This window comes from Salmo salar, chromosome 06 (genome assembly GCF_965601325.2).
Source record: "Salmo salar chromosome 06, fSalSal1, whole genome shotgun sequence".
Classification (NCBI taxonomy): domain Eukaryota; kingdom Metazoa; phylum Chordata; class Actinopteri; order Salmoniformes; family Salmonidae; genus Salmo; species Salmo salar.
This window is the reverse complement of record NC_138296.1, coordinates 87,877,118-87,897,702: the sequence shown is the minus strand read 5'-3', so window position 1 is coordinate 87,897,702 and position 20,585 is coordinate 87,877,118. Positions and strand designations below refer to the sequence as shown.

General features: G+C 42.0%; 1 protein-coding gene across 1 annotated transcript in view; it reads left to right on the top strand.

Moving 5' to 3' along the window:
* Positions 1-753: 753 nt before the first annotated feature.
* The window catches only part of LOC106608239 (neurexin-3b), a 651,982-nt gene continuing 632,150 nt past the window's right edge, over positions 754-20,585 (top strand). The window contains exon 1 of the mRNA XM_082977050.1: positions 754-1,007. The gene's annotated coding sequence lies outside the window, so the exon portion shown is untranslated. The remainder of the gene's footprint in view (positions 1,008-20,585) is intronic.

The window sequence follows — 20,585 nt, the reverse complement described above, 5'->3', positions numbered from 1 at the left end:
TGCCTTTAGGACTGGTAGGGTTAGGGACCAGGACCTATTTCAGGGCAAAACTATCAGCTTGCATTGCCAAGTAAGTGGTGCAACACCCTCATTATAGCATGACATTAGGCCTACCTTTAAAATATGTCATGGTCTTCATCCTGGTAAGGTAAATTGTTTACCAGTTTTGCCAATAGGAGGATTTGTATTTGTAAAATGTATTCAACTAATGTATACCATAAGTGACTCATGAGCAATTAAAATGTGTCATCCATCGTGGTCGTGACTCGTGAAACATTCAATATGGCCGTCTCTCTGTCTGTGACTTCAGCACCATGGACAGCATCACCGCATTCAGATTCGAGAGAGTTCTCCGCAGAAGGCAATTGTACAATTTCATTGCATGACATTGCAAAACAAGTCACGTTTTCACTTCCGCAATGTCCTCCAGAAGTTATTTAGAATACTAATCCCCAGGAGGTCCAGCCATGCTAGCCTCTCCTAGCAGGGAAATTGAGCATATAATGCACTTTTTCTCATAATGAGAATTATGAGGACTGGTAATTGACTACATATACATTCTGATAGCTCAGCAGGATGCTTTTGACATTAATTAGGCTTGCTTAGCCTCAGGACCAAACTTCCCTTCACTTCGTCGTCCTACCTACTGTACGTCTTTAAATGGCGTGTTTTGGAAAGTGAGTAGAGGGCGGGACGGTAATTCTCGAGTGTGAGAATCTAGTGCGAGCCCATCAGTTGCGCTGAGTAGCGCGAACAGAGCGGCGCTGTAGAGAAGCGCGTTCACAGAGAGAGGGGGATAGAGAGAGAGAGAGAGAGAGAGAGAGAGAGATTGAGCCATTCCGGGGACAGAGAAAGAGAGCGCTACACTGGTAATAACCTTCTTATCACCTTACCATCATCATCACGAGCATCTACTGGATGTACTAAAACCAAACGGTGTTTTGCTGTATATGAGACTTTATTTGGGATTATTGAGATATTCTTTGAAGCTTTTTACGGTAATGAAGGTAAGAATAGCTGATTTTTTTTATATTTTTAAATAATAATATTCTCTGTTCTTTATTTTACTGAGTGTAACCGGTAAAACGACTAATGTATTCTACAACAGGTTTGGGTTTATTTTGAAATCTCCAAAAGGTTATCTTTGGACGAGGGGATACAGTGAGGCACATTCATTTTGAGTCGGCCAGTTTTGGGTGATGTTTTAGACTGATGTGGAATTCTAGGACCGCTGGACGATTTTTTGGAGAAGAAGAACTCTCCTTATCAACAAACAAAGTAAGTAACTTATATGGCGTTTGAAACAAGCAATTTGTGGATAAGGTCAATGTATAATTATTAGGCTACACATATAGCTCGTCGTGTTGAGGAGGGAAACGAAAGCATGGCAAAGTTTCAGTTCATTTAACGGCTGTATAAATGCGCTCACACATTGCTCCGAACATTCTGGGACTAGTCATCTGAATACAAGGATGAGGAAAGCGTCACAATATGAACTATCACCACGAATGCATAAACTTGTAATTATACAATGTTCCAGTAAACGAAGGAACGAACCCAAATCCTGTAACTAATCATTGTTGGTCACATCCTCCAGACTGCCCTCGTACCTGGAGCAGGAATTGAGCGAGAGGAGGAGAGAGCATCACGAATAGGCTACCATCGCTTTCCGTTGATATAGTCTTTCTCGGAGCCCTATGGTTGAAAATATATTTTGAATGATTGGAATAGTTTATGCAGGTTTATTGCAGCTGATATAGTCTAACAATTTAACCTTACTTCAGGTGATGAAGATCAGTGTTGTGGGAAACGCGGGCGTGTGGCCGGGCCCTCTGAGTTGGCTGTTCTTTGTAATGATTCATATTTGTATTTCAAGGACAACCCTTCAAATGTAGATTAAGGCACACGGTCAGAGGTAGGCTATAGAACTATATTCGATTCGAAGTAGCTAAACCCTATAAGAGTAAAAAATATGAGCACTAATTCATATATCACATTATTTTCTATAGGTAATGACAGAAAACTCCAAAGCTGAAAAGTGTGTTTGACCTTTAAGGCATTTCGAAGAAGCAGCGTGTATGTTAAAGTCTTGCGGGATTTGATGTCATATTAAACCGTACCCCCAATGAGATTCCCCCTCAATGAGACAGAATCTCGGTGCTGAGTGAATGTGACAGATAGGGAACGCAGCGGAGGGAGGCAGAGAGTTCAGTTCACAGTGTGAAATACATTACCCCCGACCGACTATCGACAGACACATGAACCTTCACCTGTTCTGTCAAATAAATTGCACAACATCCCCCCTCATAGATTTAACTCAAAATAAAGTTTACAACCACACCTTAGTGCTGAGCTATTAACCAAAATGTCAGTTATTTTTTGCTTTTTAAACAACTAATTGTCTGATATTGGTTCAATTATTTGAATTCCATTTTTTAAATATTTTTTGTTAATGTGAGTTCAAGAGTGCCACAGAATGAGTCATAATACCCATAAAACCTAGAGGTCAACAGGGAAATGGTTCCAATCAGGGAAATGGTTCCAATCGTTTTTCCTTCATTCATTTTTCCCATAGGGGATTTTAGAAACACTTAAAATAAGGGCTGTGTTTTGTCTACTGTAGGCTTACCCTGGCATGAGGTTTTGATAACTGTGTAAATCTCTATAGGACGAGGTGACTTTCGTCAATATATTCACCTGTATTTACCCCCCAAAATGAAATGCTAATTAGCTGCTAATTTGGCTATCATGAAGAACTCCAAGTTATTTTTATTTTATTTAACCTTTATTTAACTAGGCAAGTCAGTTAAGAACAAATTCTTACTTACAATGACGGCCTACCCCGGCCAAACCCTAACTTGGACGACGCTGGGCCAATTGTGCGCCACCCTATGGGACTCCCAATGGTGGAAAAACGATTGGAACCATTTCCCTGTTTGACCGCTAGGGTTTATGGGTATTATGACATCTCCACTATGGAGCTCTATGGGCAGATTGCTCTGCAGTTTATTTAGAGATAAATCAGATAATGCCCTAACTGTAGAATGTAGTAGGGAGTTGTAATTTCCAACAGGCCAATGTTCCACATAGTTTAGTGCAAAAAACATAATTAACTACAATGACCACAATCCATTGCGCAGCTACATCATCTGATCTGTTTCTTTTACGCCTGCTATGAAAGCGTGATAAAGAGGGGATTTGCGAGGGTTCTCTACCTGGAAATACATGATCTAAGTGATTGGATGTTGGTATTCAGCAGTCATAACAGTAGACCTTATTTTCTTTTAAATACTAAAGTAGTGATTTTTGTCAGACAGCATAGTCAGCAGATCTATAGAGATGAGATGATGACTTGGAATAAAACAATAGTCATCAAATTAAACAAGTGTAAAATTACACAACTGAATTTTTTTGATTAAAGTAAAGTGAATATATGATGGTTAATAAGCAGTAATGGACAGTCACTACCATCATGGGACTTTCATTGTTTTATTATGTGTTGTTACAGCATTCAACCACCATAATGCATGTTGCATTTAATCTTAAAAAAAAAATCTTGATCATTTTTTAATAATCGAACCAAAACCACCTCAAAAAAGCACTTTGTGGCACTGTTGATGCCACACAGTGCTACAGGCCAGTAGGTCGAGGGTTCACCGACCACCACAGACGAGCTCACTCTCCCAATTTCATGGTTTGCATTTGACACCACAATCAATAGGCAATCTCTACAAACAGAACATACATACCTCCCTACATTACAGGCCTACTCAGTATCAAAGGATTGGCTTGACAATCACCAAACTTTATGGTTTTGAATGGCCGCTGCGCAGTTTGGATTGATTGATTTTATTTGTTAATTTAAAAAAATCTATACATACAGTGCCTTCAGAAAGTATTCAAACACCTTGAATTTGTTACGGTAAAGCCTTATTCAAACATTCATTAAAACAAATTTTCCTCATCAATCTACACACAATACCACATAATGACAAAGCAAAAATAGTTGACATTTTTGCTATTTTATTAAACATTTAAAACTGAAATAAAACATTTACTTAAGAATTCAGACTCTTTACTCTGTACTTTGTTGAATCCCCTTTGGCAGCGATTACAGCATCGAGTCTTTTTGGGTATTACGCTACAAGCTTGGCACATCGGTATTTGGGGAGTTTCTACTATTCTTCTCTGCAGATCCTCTCAAGCTCTGCCAGGTTGGATGGGGAGCGTTGCTACACAGCTATTTTCAGGTCTTTCCAGAGATGTACGTTCGGGTTAAATTTGGGCTCTGTCTGGGCCACTCAATGACATTCAGAGACTACTCCTGTGTTGTCTTGGCTGTGTGCTTAGGGTCGTTGTCCTGTTGGAAGGTGAACCTTCCCCCCAGTCTGAGGTCCTGAGCGCTCTGGAGCAAGTTTTCATCTCTGTACTTTGCTCCGTTCATCATTGCCTTGATCCTGATTAGTCTCCCAGTCCCTGCCACTGAAAAACATCGCCACAGCATGATGCTGCCACCACCATGCTTCACCGTAGGGATGGTGCCAGGTTTCCTCCAGACGTTAAACTTGGTATTCAGGCCAAAGAGTTCAATCTTGGTTTCATCAGACCAGAGAACCTTCAGTGCTGCAGGCATGTTTTTGTACCCTTCCCCAGATCTGTGCCTCGACACAATCCTGTCTCGGAGCTCTACGGACAATTCCTTCGACCTCATTGCTTGGTTTTTGCTCTGACATGCACTGTCAACTGTGGGACCTTATATAGACAGGTGTGTGCCGTTCCAAATAATCTCCAATCAATTGCATTTACCACAGGTGGACTCCAATCATGTTGTAGAAACATATCAAGGATGATCAACTTAAGCAGGATTCACCTGAGCTCAATTTCAAATCTCATAGCAAAGGGACTGAATAGATGTTTTGTATTTTTTATAAATTTGCAAACATTTCTAAAAACCTGCTTTTGCTTAATCGTTAAAGGGGTATTGTGTATAGATTGCTGGGGATTTTTTTTCTTCATAAATCCATTTTAGAATATGGCTGTAATGTACCAAAATGTGGAGAAAGTAAATGGCTCTGAATACTTTCCGAAAACACTGTATATTATACACATTAGAAAGATTTCTCAGTGACCAGGATTGCACAAAAAAAGTCTGGGATTTTTTTCCATTGTGGTCCCTATAAATTAATACGTAGTGCGTATAAAAATAACTTCCCATATACCAAATAAAAATTACAAGCTAAATGGGTTTCCACCTCATTTGCAACTCTAGGCCTACTGTTGGTTTTGCCACAAAAAAATGTTTGCTTAGGTATAGGGAATGTGCCCACTCTGGTATTGGTATGTGCTCTCTAGTCAACAGCTCGCAGATGCAGTGTGGATATAGCCTACTACATGAGATTATGGACAAACGTGGACAAGATATTATTTTGTTGACAAATGGCAGCCAAACATCAATCATGTCACCAGAATAAGACCCTCAATATTTATTGAAAGAATCATCAAGCTCATCACCCTGTGACGTTCACCTTTACTGATTTCATCTGTACCCTAATATTCTGCATGCTTTCCCATGATGTCATGACATTATTTATCTGACATGTACTTTACTCAAAAAGGTTGGATGGAAACCTGATTAATGTTAAGCCTTTTTGAAGATGCTGGAATGATATTTTAGACAAACGCTGGCATGCCTAGAGAAGACTTGAAGTACAGTGAGGGAAAAAAGTATTTGATCCCCTGATGATTTTGTACGTTTGCCCACTGACAAAGAAATGATCAGTCTATCATTTTAATGGTAGGTTTATTTGAACAGTGAGAGACAGAATAACAACAAAACAATCCAGAAAAACACATGTCAAAAATGTTATAAGATGATTTGCATTTTAATGAGGGAAACAAGTATTTGACCCCTCTGCAAAACTTATTTTAGTACTTGGTGGCAAAACCCTTGTTGCCAATCACAGAGGTCATGTAGTTGGCCACCAGGTTTGCACACATCTCAAGAGGGATTTTGTCCCACTCCTCTTTGCAGATCTTCTCCAAGTCATTAAGGTTTCGAGGCTGACGTTTGGCAACTCGAACCTTCAGCTCCCTCCACAGATTTTCTATGGGATTAAGGTCTGGAGACCGGCAAGGCCACTCCAGGACCTTAATGTGCTTCTTCTTGAGCCACTCCTTTGTTGCCTTGGCCATGTGTTTTGGGTCATTGTCATGCTGGAATACCCATCCACGACCCATTTTCAATGCCCTGGCTGAGGGAAGGAGGTTCTCACCCAAGATTTAACAGTACATGGCCCCGTCCATTGTCCCTTTGATGCGGTGAAGTTGTCCTGTCCCCTTAGCAGAAAAACAACCCCAAAGCATAATGTTTCCACCTCCATGTTTGACAGTGGGGATGGTGTTCTTGGGGTCATAGGCAGCATTCCTCCTCTTCCAAACACGGCGAGTTGAGTTGATGCCAAAGAGCTCCATTTTTGTCACATCTGACCACAACACTTTCACATAGTTGTCCTCTGAATCATTCAGATGTTCATTGGCAAACTTCAGACGGGCATGTATATGTGCTTTCTTGAGCAGGGGGACCTTGCGGGCGCTGCAGGATCTCAGTCCTTCATGGCATAGTGTGTTACAATTGTTTTCTTGGTGACTATGGTCCTAGCTGCCTTGAGATCATTGACAAGATCCTCCTGTGTAGTTCTGGGCTGATTCCTCACCGTTCTCATGATCATTGCAACTCCACGAGGTGAGATCTTGCATGGAGCCCCAGGCCGAGGGAGATTGACAGTTATTTTGTGTTTTTTCCATTTGCGAATAATTGCACCAACTGTTGTCACCTTCTCACCATGCTGCTTGGCGATGGTCTTGTAGCCCATTCCAGCCTTGTGTAGGTCTACAATCTTGTCCCTGACATCCTTGGAGAGCTCTTTGGTCTTGGCCATGGTGGAGAGTTTGGAATCTGATTGATTGATTGCTTCTGTGGACAGGTGTCTTTTATACAGGTAACAAAGTGAGATTAGGAGCACTCCCTTTAAGAATGTGCTCCTAATCTCAGCTCATTACCTGTATAAAAGACACCTGGGAGCCAGAAATCTTTCTGATTGAGAGGGCGTCAAATACTTATTTCCCTCATTAAAATGCAAATCAATTTATAACATTTTTTGACATACGTTATTCTGGATTTTTTTGTTGTTATTCTGTCTCTCACTGTTCAAATAAACCTACCATTAAAACTATAGACTGATAATTTCTTTGTCAGTGGGCAAACGTACAAAATCAGCAGGGGATCAAATACTTTTTTCCCTCACTGTAGCATAATCAGATTTGTAACGTCTACACAGGGAGTCGGGAAGCAGGTGCAGTTAGTGAATTTAATATGAATGAACATAGAACGATATAAAAGAGAAACGTTGGACAAGGAAACATAACCAATACTGGCTGATAACTGATAACAAAAGAGTGCTATATAAAAGGGTAAGTAATCAGGGAGTAATGACGTCCAGGTGTGACTGATGATGAGACACAGGTGTGCGTAAAGATGGGTTGCCATTACCGGTGTTAGTAGACCAGCGACGTGGAGCGCCGGAGAGGGGGAGCGGGAGTAGACGTGACAGTACCCCCCCCCCAACGTGCGGCCCCAGACGCAGGATGACGCCAGCCGGGAGGACGGCCCAGAGGGCTAGGAGCAGGCCGGTCCGGACGATGAAGGTGGAATTCTCAGATGCTGTTGGGACCCAGCACTGTTCCTGTGGACCGTATCCCTCCTAGTCCACCAGGTACTGGAACCAACCCCCATGATGTCAGGAGACCAGAAGTGATCTGACGGCATAGGCAGGGCTCCCCTCGATGTCCAAGAGAGGCAGAGGGGTGTCGTGGGGGACGACATCAGCCAGGGGACCAGGAGCCACTGGCCTGAGGGGGGAAACATGAAAAGAGGGTGATATCCGGTAGTTAGTGGGGAGTTGTAATCTGTAAATTACCTCGTTAACCCTCCAGATGACCTTGAACGACCCCACACACAGGGGACTCAGCTTCTTACAGGGCAGGCGGTGTGGGAGGTTTCTGGTGGAGAGCCAGACGGGATCACCAGGTTGCATCACGGGAGCCTCACCACTGTGGTTATGCGCCTGCTCTTTCTGATGGTGGACGGTGCACTGGAGTCTCATGTGGGCATCGTTCCATACCTCTTCTGCGCACCTGAACCACTCATCCACCGCAGGAGCTTCGTTCTGGCTCGGAGTCCACAGCCAGGTCCGGCTGATAACCCAGAACACACTGGAAGGGAGTCAGCCCAGTGGAGGAGTGTTGCAATGAATTATTCACCCCAAGGAACGAATCGGGACCACTTCTCCTGCCGGTCCTGGCAGTGACTTTTCAAGAACCTCCCCAGTTACTGGTTCATCCTCTCCACCTGCCCGTTAGATTGAGGCCGGTACCCGGAAGGGAGGCTGACCATGACCCCCAGCCTTCCATACACAAGATGTGAATAGGGGACCACAATCTGAGATGATATCCTCTGGAAGGCAAAAGTGCTGAAAGACCTGCTGGAACAGTGCCTCAGCGACCAGGAGAGCGGTAGGGAGACCAGAGAAAGGAATGAAACAGTATGATTGAGAATCTGTCTACAACCATCAGAGGGGAGATTAGTGATGAAATCAATGGACAAATGAGACCAGGGACGCTGAGGCACGGGAAGGTGAAGGAGTTTTCCTGCTGGTGCATGCCGGGGAGATCTAGATTGAGTACATAGTGAACATGAGTTGACATGGTGTGTAGAGTCCTGCACCAAAGTGGGCCACCAATATTTCTCAGAAAGGGATTGAGTGGTGGCATCGCTGACCTGGGTGGACTGCTGGATGGGCTGGGGTGCTGGCTCTGTAACGTTGATGCAGGAAGTCGGGAAGCACGTGCACTTAGTGAGTTTAATATGAACCTACATAGACCGATACAAAACAAGAGAACCGTCTGACAAGGAAACATAACCAATACTGGCTATATAAAGGGTAAGTAATCAGGGAGTAATGAAGTCCAGGTGTGACTGATGATGAGACGCAGGTGTGCATAAAGATGGGTTGCCATTACCGGTGGTTGGTAGACCGGCGACGTTGGGCGCCAGAGAGAGGGAACGGGAGTAGACGTGACAGGTTATGACATTTTGACTGGTTGTGTTGATGGCACACATAAAAGGTAATATATTTTAAAAGTTAGACGCTAAATATTTTGGCTATAGTACAAGGAATAGCCACTCAGATTGGAGAGGAGGCAGAGAGCGTAACTGGGCTTGCTGGGAGCGTATGTGGCCACACTGTTATAGGACGACTTGGGAGAATGATGATCTGCAACAGCCAGCGCATCTCAGTATCAGAAGTAAAAATACAGCCAGACTGGCATGCTACTGTGCCTTTCTATACCTTATGAACTGCCCAGAGTTCCACAACTGATCCAAACGGAATTATTAAACATTCAAATTACAGGGCTTTTGCGCCATTATTTCAATTACATTTTCACTGCATCCTAGAGTCGAAATTTGTACTCCCTTGAAAACAATAATGCAATAATTCGTTGCATTGTTGTGTTGTAGGCTTGTCTAGGTAGGATAATTGTATTGTCCCTAAACAAGATTAATAGGGGAGATTTTTTAGCTGCGTGTCTCATGTTTAAATGTGTTTTTCAGCTGCATATCAGCTATTCCTATTTGTTTTTGTGGATTCATATTGAAAATTGATGCAGCTTGTAATGCTTTTATGCGTGGTATGATTGCTAGTTAGTCTACTGCAGATCTGGACAAACAATCCACTATTGTCTCTATGAATGGTGGAGAGGGCAGAATAGATAATTAGACTGGCAGACTATATTGACCTGTGGTATAGTAAATGAAAGCGTAGTGCATAAGGGAAGTACCAAAACACCTTTATATAAGGGAGGCGCATGTTAAAAGATTAGTACATTTGTCTATGATGGGACAAAATGATATAATAAAATGTGCAAAAGAGCGAATGTAAACCAGTTAAAAAACGCACCACACTCCCCTGTGCCCAATAAAAAAAAACACAACCCTCCGCAAAGCAAAAAACAAAAGGGTTGTATACATTTTAGTCCCAAATTTAGATCTGTCCCTAACGGTATCTCATGCCATCTTCTCATATCCGTTGGCCTTGAATAATTAAACGCATATATAACGGAAAATGTAGGCGATATATAGTAACGCATCCTTTGACTTTAACAGTGACGGGTTTAGCCTAATGCCAACAGAAATTAGATGGAAATCTGACTACGCTAGTGGAGGCTGCTGAGGGGAGAATAGCTCATAATAACGGCTGGAACTGAGTGAATGGAATGGCATCAAACCACATTTTGTATGTATTTGATAGCAGCCATTAAAACGAACCCGTCCTCCCCAATTAAAGTGCCACCAACCTCCTATGGACTATACCTATAGTTCATGTGTGTAGCCTATAATTAAGCCGTTGAATATGTAGCCTAATATAAGGCATGCACATTACATAAAACATATGTCGTGTCTATGGCATCATTAAACTAAAGACTTAGTTTATCAAATCAATTCTCTGTAATTATTATTACGTGATTAACTAATCAGGTAAATGTAATTAACTAGGAAGTCCGGGCACCAAGGAAAATATTCAGATTACAAAGTTATAATTTTCCTAGTATAACATTCAGATATTTTAATATTTACATTTACATTTTAGTCATTTAGCAGACGCTCTTATCCAGAGCGACTTACAGTAGTGAATGCATACATTTCATACAATTTCATACATTTTTTTTCTGTGCTGGCCCCCCGTGGGAATCGAACCCACAACCCTGGTGTTGCAAACACCATGCTCTACCAACTGAGCTACAGGGAATATCTGATCAATTAGTCTTCTAATTAATGAATTATTTTTTACCTCACGTTAGTCTCATTCCAAACGTCGTAAATAGTTGGTTATCTGCACGAACCCAGTTTTCACTATTAATCATCCATACATCAATTGTCTCAATCAGTTATTTATTAACTAACTAAATAATCACAGAAATGCACACACAAACAAACAGTAGATATTGGTTACAAGGAAATGATAGGGGATGTGCCCTGGTGGGCTAAACTGGCATGGCAGCTTGGTAGACAAAAGGGAAGGGGGTGTAGACTGAGAAAGGTGGGAATTACGCAAATGAATCACTACACACTCAATAATTCTAACAATTGAAATGCTAATACTTTGCACATGAACGCTCATTCATTCGGGAATAATTGCAACCAATATATATATTTACGCTCAGTGTGTCGCCGTGATCTCTGTTGGAAAGTTTGTTTCTGTTGGAGAGTTTGTCTGCTGTCTCTCTGCCGTGGTTAGAATGGAAGTTCAGAGTAACATTCAGCAATGTTGTTATAGATAGATGTCTCGGCGGTTGTCGGTCCTCGCATTGACGGGTACATAATTTCTAGCTGCAGAATAGTAATTAGTGTCGAAGAGTAGCTCTTATTCTGTCGGATCGATAGTCTCAGAGGTTAACCACATGGTATGGTTAAAAGATTCAGCAATCTACTCAAACCTTAGCTTATACTGAGTTTTATGGTCTCTCCTCAAACCTTAGCCCTCTCGTGGTAATCGAGGTAAGCTGGTCTGAAGGGAATTCCTCCCGGTGGGGGTTATATTTGTAACAGTAGAAAGGGGCTGTCCCATGACGCCAGATCAATGTCTGTGCTCATGGGGTGGGCCAATAATTTAGTTAAACTCCAAAGGGAATTGGAGTTTCCTTCATTAAACAGTTTAAAATCACATTACATAATTTCCCAAATAGTTACATCTTTACTCATTCATTTTATACAACAATTAGATGCAAGCCTCACAACTGAGACTCTTGTATAAACAGAGTTATGGTAATATGGCTGTATTGTCTTTCCTGATTTCACCAAATTGTACAAAATGGACCAGTTTGTAGCTGGCTACTTCACCGACCATTTATACCTTCTCCAGAACATGGATATTGTTCAGTTCTCAAGTTCTGTGATGTGGACGAAGTTCCTTTGTTCTCTCTATGAAAACTCACTCTCTCTTATACTCTGGCCATGAGGAGAGAACTCCTCTAGGAATTTATGACCTGCCTAACAGAGCCTGTTAGCAAGGGGAAGACAGAGAGGTGGTGAGAGAGAAAGGGGGATGGTGCAGAGAGAGGGGGATGGTACTCGCTATCCCCAAAGAGGGAAACGTCATGACACATACTTTATCTGTTTTAACAGCAATTACAGGCCTAATATGCAGGGACAAAAAAATCTGACTAAGCATAGAGTATATTATAATGGAGTCCTTGAATATGTTATATAACCTCTTAAACATTGTTTTAATTCAAGAGATGGACACCCGATCCCACAGTATTGTGCTCCCAATAACTCATCCTGATTGACTGAAGCAGGTCCAGAGAGAGGCAGCATGGGCCATTTTCATAGAGAGACTAGCTGGATATCAGGTTTCATGGAACCATGGCCCCTTAGCTAATTATCACTACCACTTCTGAATGGCAACCTGTGTACCTTATTAGCTGATACTAGGTCTGCTTCCCCATAGGCCCTGGTCAAATATAGTGCACTATGTAGGGAATATGGTGCCACCTGGAAGATGCACACTAAGCCTTCTGCATCTATATATCTCTCACTATGGGGTAAATGACATGGACATACTGTAAATCAATTCATTACAGGTCAATACACCCTTCCAAACCCTTTGACCTCTCTCTTATCTCCAGATGGATTTACCTTTAGACAGTGGTAGTTAGCATTGCTACAACTTCTCATTGACATTTTTTACATTTACATTTTAGTCATTTAGCAGACACTCTTATCCAGAGCGACTTACAGTAGTGAATGCATACATACATTTCATTTCATACATTATTATTATATATATATTTTTTCTTCTCCGTACTGGCCCCCCGTGGGAAACAAACCCACAACCCTGGTGTTGCAAACACCATGCTCTACCAACTGAGCCACAGGGAAGGCCTGACAGCGCTAACTAGTACCTTATCAGCTAATACTACAGTACTGTATCTTACATTTGAGTCATTTAGCAGATGTTCTTATCCAGAGAGACTTACAGGAGCAATTAGTGTTAAGTGCCCTGCTCAAGGGCACATCGACAGATTTTTCACCTAGTCGGCTCGGAGATTCAAACCAGCAAACTTTCTGTTACTGGCCTGACGTTACTGTCCCAACGCGCTTAAGCGCTAGGCTACCTGCCTCCTCACAGTGGAGCAATAGCGTTGACAGGACATACCAATGGGTCACTAAGCCTTTCCAGGACATGTAACCTCTCTCTAGACCTACTATCCCCAGAAGGAATCACCTTTAGACAGGCCCAGAGAGCAGAGCAGGCTCAACGATAGCAGTTGTCAATATCTGCGTCCCAAATGGCACCCTATTCCCTATATAGTGCACTACTGTTGATCAAGGCTCTGATCAAAAGTAGCTTACTGCATAGGGAATAGGGTGCCATTTGGGACGCAGTCCAATAGAGAGCAGGCCCAGGATGGTGGTTGAGTATTGTCAATGAGAGCCACCACAATGTATTAGCATTAGAGAGTATCGGTGCCCAGAAGTCAACAGAAGGCTTACTGCTCTCTGCAAATAGATTAACTTCTCAGAACAGGCAGGTGGTTAAAGAGTCTATTGTGTGTCACCATATGTTGCTCTGGTAACACCATGATTGGACTAGGCATTTGTCTGGGGCTGAAGAGACCATGGCAGGAGACCAGACAATGACAAGGGCAGCAGGCTGGATGAGTACACACGTTGGCCTACTACTGTATGTAGAAGGATATAAGGCTTATCTGACTGAAGACAATGAAGGAATAATCTTTTGTATTGCTCTTTTGAGCTCACGAAAGAGTACAAGATAAGTGTTTGGTTAGACTTATGACTTTTAAATGGATGGTTAATAAAGGCCTCATGTCGTGTTTAGGTCACTGGTAGGGTAATGAGTTCCCTTTCAGTCAGTCAACTTCGGTACAACATACTATTGGGGCATCACACTCTCACGACTTCGGTTGAAGGATTTACAATCACGCCTGACAAGGCCAAAACAAGGCCTCGCTGGAAGCCCTGCCTTCCACAGGTGTTAAGCTTGAGGATCATATTCATTCCTTCAATTATTCTGCTCCTTACCTCGGTGTGAACAGGAACGATTCACGCTACTAAATCAAAGAGTTGGAACATGAGACTGTGTTGTGCCAAATAAACTGTCCCTTAGTGGGAGATGGTGCTCACCCCCTGGACAATGCAGCATTAGTACAATCACCGGGGAAGCCAATCCCCCAAAAAATGGTGTATTGTGTTGTGATAATTGTGTTGTTTGCTCTATAACCTGTTAGTTCATATGCCTTGACACCGTGATCCTGTATGTAGGCCTAAGGCCAAGACCATAAGAAGACACAGTGACAGAATAAATTCAACCACACATTTGTTTCATTACAAAACCGGAGAGCAACATCTGTCCAGTGAAGTCCACAAAACATATTACATGTAACAGACAGTTACATGACCTACAGCGTGGTCAAGCAAGGTGTCATGACTGGCCTGTGAGGATCAGGTCTACAGAGATATCTCTCCCTCCCGCAGAGGGAAAGAGGTATGGCGGTGGGGGGTTTTATGACCTCACGCCAATCGCAAATTATAAGGCAGCAGACCAACTCCTTTCTGGTCTCTAATGTGAGAGATCAGTATGTCTGTGTGCCTTGTGAAGAGTCTACAACCCAAAACTGCAGAACATCAAATAAATGGACTTTGGGACAATATATTTCATTATCCGAATGGGTGGGAATAATTATGGACGGGATATGAAAAGTAATGTCTATTTTATGATGTTATTGAAAGTTAAATGAGGATGTTATAACGAAAACATTGGAACTTGAAGCGTTTTCATAATGTCTGTATGTTGGTAGAGCATGGTGGTAGAGCATGGTGTTTGCAATGCCAGCATGGTGTGTGCAACGCCAGGGTTGTGGGTTCGATTCCCACGGGGGGTCAGTACAAAAAAAAAAAATGCATGAAATGAAATGTATGAACTGTATTCACTACTGTAAGTCGCTCTGGATAAGAGCGTCTGCTAAATGACTAAAATGTAAATGTAATGATGTTTACATCCTTCACTTTGTGTAGAAAATATCCAGATTAAAGAGAATGTTTTTGTGATGATGAGACTGTGATTTTAGTTGTCTAACGAGATCATAGTAAATTGTTATACCTTGCCTTATAACTAGCTACGCCCCAGGAAACCCAGAGAGCGTGTCATAAAGACGGAAACGCCACCTATCTACCCTAGGGTATAAACATGTGAGTTAAGAATTTACATATCAGACTAGAGGACCATGAGCTGCAGCCAATTAGTGGACGACCCCGAAACGCAACATGAGGTTGAAGAGGTCAAATTAACCTCTTAATCACGTAATAATAAACAAAGTAAATTATTCGATAAATAGCATGTCATCGCATTAACAATAGCAACGTCATGACAAAGGTAATGTTCCTGACATTTTCGAACTACTAAACAACTTTTGATTTCGAACCATGGAGGGTTACCTCAAATCACAAAGAAAACAGAAGCTGCTTCCACTATTCCAGCACCATTTCAACTTCAACATTTCAACATCATCTAATCACCTATGTTTAGTCTAACACATTGATAACTAAAAGATACCAAAAAATATTTAGTCCAATCAATGCCAGCTAAATATGATGTGGCTGTCCATGGTACTGATTTCTCTCTCTCTCTCTGTGTGTGTGTGTGTGTGTGTGTGTGTGTGTGTGTGTGTGTGTGTGTGTGTGTGTGTGTGGTGTGTGTGCAAGTAGAAAAATGTGCGTTTGTGTGTGTGTGTGTGTGTGTGTGTGTGTGTGTGGGGGGGGGGCAAGCAGAAAAAAACATGTTGACTCATGGCATCCATCTTTCATGTTGCCTAAACGGTGTATGACTCTATCATACAGTACACACTTGTAGTTTTTGTTGTCCTAGTCTACCTGGCTGAAATACTTGCATGCTAGCCTAAATTCCTTTCATGGGCAACGATACGCCAGGCCAGCTAGTTAACATTAGCATACTACATCTAGTTACATATTGAACTTCCATCCTCTCAGGCCAGGGGCACAATCGCCGTTATAATCAGTCCAAATCCATGGCTAATTAAGGAAAAGGATGATTTTAGCTTGCTAACTAGCCACCGAAGGACAGCAATACAACGAGATGCAACAATTCATTTTTAATGACATTTGGCTTGTGATGTGATAGTTCTGAAGCCAAATCCAAACTGGCTTCCCTTTACTTTTTTGGGGGTGATCCAGGAACATTGACAGCTGAGCTCACTCAGTTTAGCTCAACGCTGATTGGCAATCATTTTATTTTAAAAGTTATCAAGGGAGGCCAAATGCAATCAATGCTATGGGCGTCAACAATACCATACTCTTTCTGACAAGAGAGCATCAGAATAGATACACTACACAAACTAAGACAGAGGGCCACTCTTTCATTCTTTAATGCTTTAACCGATAAGATACATTCAGCTTCTTACGAATTGAAGGAAATTTATGAAACACCGAGACGACAGTAAAATGAATTTGTATAATTTTTTTAAATGTTCTCTGTAAATGTTTTGGGGAAGCCTGGCTTCCTTTGGCATCCATGAATACACACTCCTGGGACATTGTGTGTTGAAGTTTGTATGGCTTCCCAATCACAAACAATTAGTTAATTCATCAAATTGCTTGGCCTGGCTATAGCAATAAATATGATGGCTGACGTGACCGAAACAACACAGTCTAACAAGCCAGGTTTGGGTTCGTGACCATGCCCTAATGCTTTAAAATATACTCACCTGGCGTAGAATTCGGCACCGCTGCCTCACAAACACACTTGACCGCCCTCAAGTGATTTAGCCGATCGCGCCACCTCAAAAGCTAGCTAATGAAGGAACGCAAGCGAGACACTTCAAGCTGAGGAATAAGTTTCACACAACCCAATGTGCTACATTCACCCCTCAAACTTACTCAACAGCAACCGCAGCACAACTGCAGATCCAGGTCATGGCACAACTGTAAAGGATGTCACACCTGGGACGAACTCTGGCTTGGATAAGCACTGCTTGCCTCTCTTCACAGAAGGGTCTGGGTCCCACCTTGGTGATCCAGTCCTAAGCAGAATTTTGAGACCAGGCTTGCTAACAAGCGCTGCATAGCATGCTAGCCAGGTTAGCTAACCCGCTAAGGCAAGATAGCTACTACTAGCTATTCCTGCCTCCCCATGTGGAGTTGCTTGGGTAGCTCTCTTGTTTAGTGTACATAGCATTAAATTGCTTGGTTATTCTTAATGGACCATGCTGCGGTCAAAGAGGCTAGCCTAGCTTAGACTAATGAGCCTCCTGGCTAATGTTGGCTACCATGTATAACTTCCAGTGAATGACACTTACTAGCATTCCCCCGGGGCATTGGCAACCTATTCCTATTTTAAATTCCTGGAGTTGGAGGGAGTAAAGGAAGCGGGGGTTGCGTGATGCCAGTGCCCTGCGTTTTGTCATGGCAAACGGGGCACTATGTCAGCCATTGCCGGACACCTCTGTGCCTATAAAGGGGCCGGGCTTCATGCAGGCTATACAGTCTCACAGAAGCATGCATGTGTATTGGAAGCTTGCCCGTGTTTCATGCCCCTCTTGTCCCCCGCATTCCATGGTGTTCACTGGGTTCAAGGGGTATATCAATCTCCCCAGGGTGAGAGTAATAAGTTGGGCAATTTGCTCTGTTGTGGAAATATTGAATCAAATATTTCTCAGATACCGGAGCTTGAAAATTCAAATAGACTTTATAACAAAAGTAACAAAGCCGAACAATTCCATTCTCAGTACTCTGCTTTTATCCACTTTATGTAAATGATTAATACCTTCTAGCCTTCTAGCCTTCTAGCCTTCTAGCCTTCTAGCCAATCTTATTGTCTTGCTTAGTTTCCATTCTCTGATTGGCTCAGACATTAGGGCATATACTCTATTGGTGGCATGACACACAGACATGCACACTCCTACTGCAGGTCAATTGGTGCCTATAACTGATTAGCTAATGTTCCTGTCCAAAGATCTTTACAAGTTCAGGCCGATGTTGTCTATGTATGATTAACCCATGTGCATGTCCAGTAGCCTTCACAAGATCATATATGGCCGAGACCAGTCACGTCTGTGTTGGCCTACCTTGCCTCATCCACACGGATTCTGCTTACGATCCGTTTTTTACATGTCTAATGGTTAACTCGATGTTGATCAAGCTTTGTACATTCACATGGGCTCAGCCTTCATTCTGCTTACACATGTCTAATATTTAACCTCTATGGGCTAGGTGGGACGCTTGCGTCCCACCTACGTAACAGCCACTTGCAGCCTGTGGCGCGATTTTCAAAACCTTAAAAATCCTATTACTTCAATTTCTCAAACATATGACTATTTTACAGCTATTTAAAGACAAGACTCTCGTTAATCTAACCACACTGTCCGATTTCAAAAAGGCTTTACAACGAAAGCAAAACATTAGACTATGTCAGCAGAGTACCAAGCCAGAAATAATCAGACACCCATTTTTCAAGCCAGCATATAATGTCACCAAAACCCAGAAGACAGCTAAATGCAGCACTCACCTTTGATGATCTTCATCAGATGACAACCCTAGGACATTATGTTATACAATACATGCATATTTTGTTCAATCAAGTTCATATTTATATCAAAAACCAGCTTTTTACATTAGCATGTGACGTTCAGAACTAGCATACCCCCCGCAAACTTCCGGGGAATTCGCTAACATTTTACTAAATAACTCACGATAAACGTTCACAAAAAGCATAACAATTATTTTAAGAATTATAGATACAGACCTCCTCTATGCACTCGATATGTCCGATTTTAAAATAGCTTTTTGGTGAAAGCACATTTTGCAATATTCTAAGTACATAGCCCAGGCATCACGGGCTCGCTATTTAGACACCCGGCAAGTTTAGCACTCACCATAATCATATTTACTATTATAAAAGTTTGATTACCTTTTGTTGTCTTCGTCAGAATGCACACCAAGGACTACTTCCTGTACAGAATCTTCTCAGGTTTTGGCCTGCCATTTGAGTTCTGTTATACTCACAGACACCATTCAAACAGTTTTAGAAACTTTAGAGTGTTTTCTATCCAAAGCTACTAATTATATGCATATTCTAGTTTCTGGGCAGGAGTAATAACCAGATTAAATCGGGCACGTTTTTTTATCCAGCCGTGAAAATACTGCCCCCTATCCATAACAAGTTAATAAATATATGCTGTGTTCATTTTGTCATGTTTACCTGCCTACAATACAGACTGTAGTGTTCGTAGATCGCAAGCCCATAGTAAGTCAATAGGGCTAACTGGCCAGCTAGCTAACCACAAAGAATTTGTGGCTAGCTACTCACGAAACATTTACATTTACCTTGCATAACATCAGTTATAAGTCAATTTTGCCTGTTTAACTAACTGGCGAGCTGGATTATTACGATTCACATATATTGAATCGTAATATTCACATACTTGTAAGTATTGTGTATATTTTGTTTTGTGTCTATTGTTGCCATTGTCCTGGCTGGAAGAAGGTTCAGTGGATGGGAGGTGCAGTGTGAGGTAATACAGTAGGGGGAGGGGGAGTGGTTCTAAAATGTAATGTTTTATGTGTTCTCTACACTCTCGTCCTCACAAGAACGTACTCAAGAGAACGTCCTCAGAGAATACACTTGGAACATGAGTGTGTGGAGCACGGTAGTATGCATATTGAGAAACACCTAGAGTGTATTTACATATTCATAAACATTCCCCGCACCTATGGGAGCTACCTCATCAAGTGGGTAGCATCCATAACATCTTCATGAATAGCTGTTTATGATGGTAATCCCCTGAAGATATGGGAATGAAAGGAAATATGGTGCTGCTGGATAATTAGTCATTTATATCAGGCTGCAGAAGGTCCTTAGGGATACAATGAGTGGTTAGCTACAGTGCATTTGGAAAGTATTAGGACTCCTTCCCTTTTTGTATTTTTTTTTAACGTTACAGCCTTATTCTAAAATGGATCAAATAAAATCGTCATCAATCTATACCCAATACCCCATAATGACAAAACAAAAACAGACTTTTTGAAAATGTTGCAAATGTAAGTAAAAACAAAAATACCATATTTGCATAAGTATTCAGACCTTTTGCTATGAGACCCTTTGCTATGAGAATTGAGCTCAGGTGCATTCTGTTTCCGTTGGTCATGCTTGAGATGTTTCTATAACTTGATTGGAGTCCACCTTTGGTAAATTCAATTGATTGGACATGATTTGGAAAGGCATACACCAGCCTATATAAGGTCCCACAGTTGACAGTGCATGTCAGAGCAAAAACCAAGCCATGAGGTCAAGGAATTGTCCGTAGAGCATATAAAGAGGATTGTGACAAGGCACAGATCTGGGGAAGGGTTCCCAAACACTTCTGCAGCATTGAATGTCCCCAAGAACACAGCCAAACTGAGCAACTAGGAGAGAAGGGCTTCGGTCAGGGAG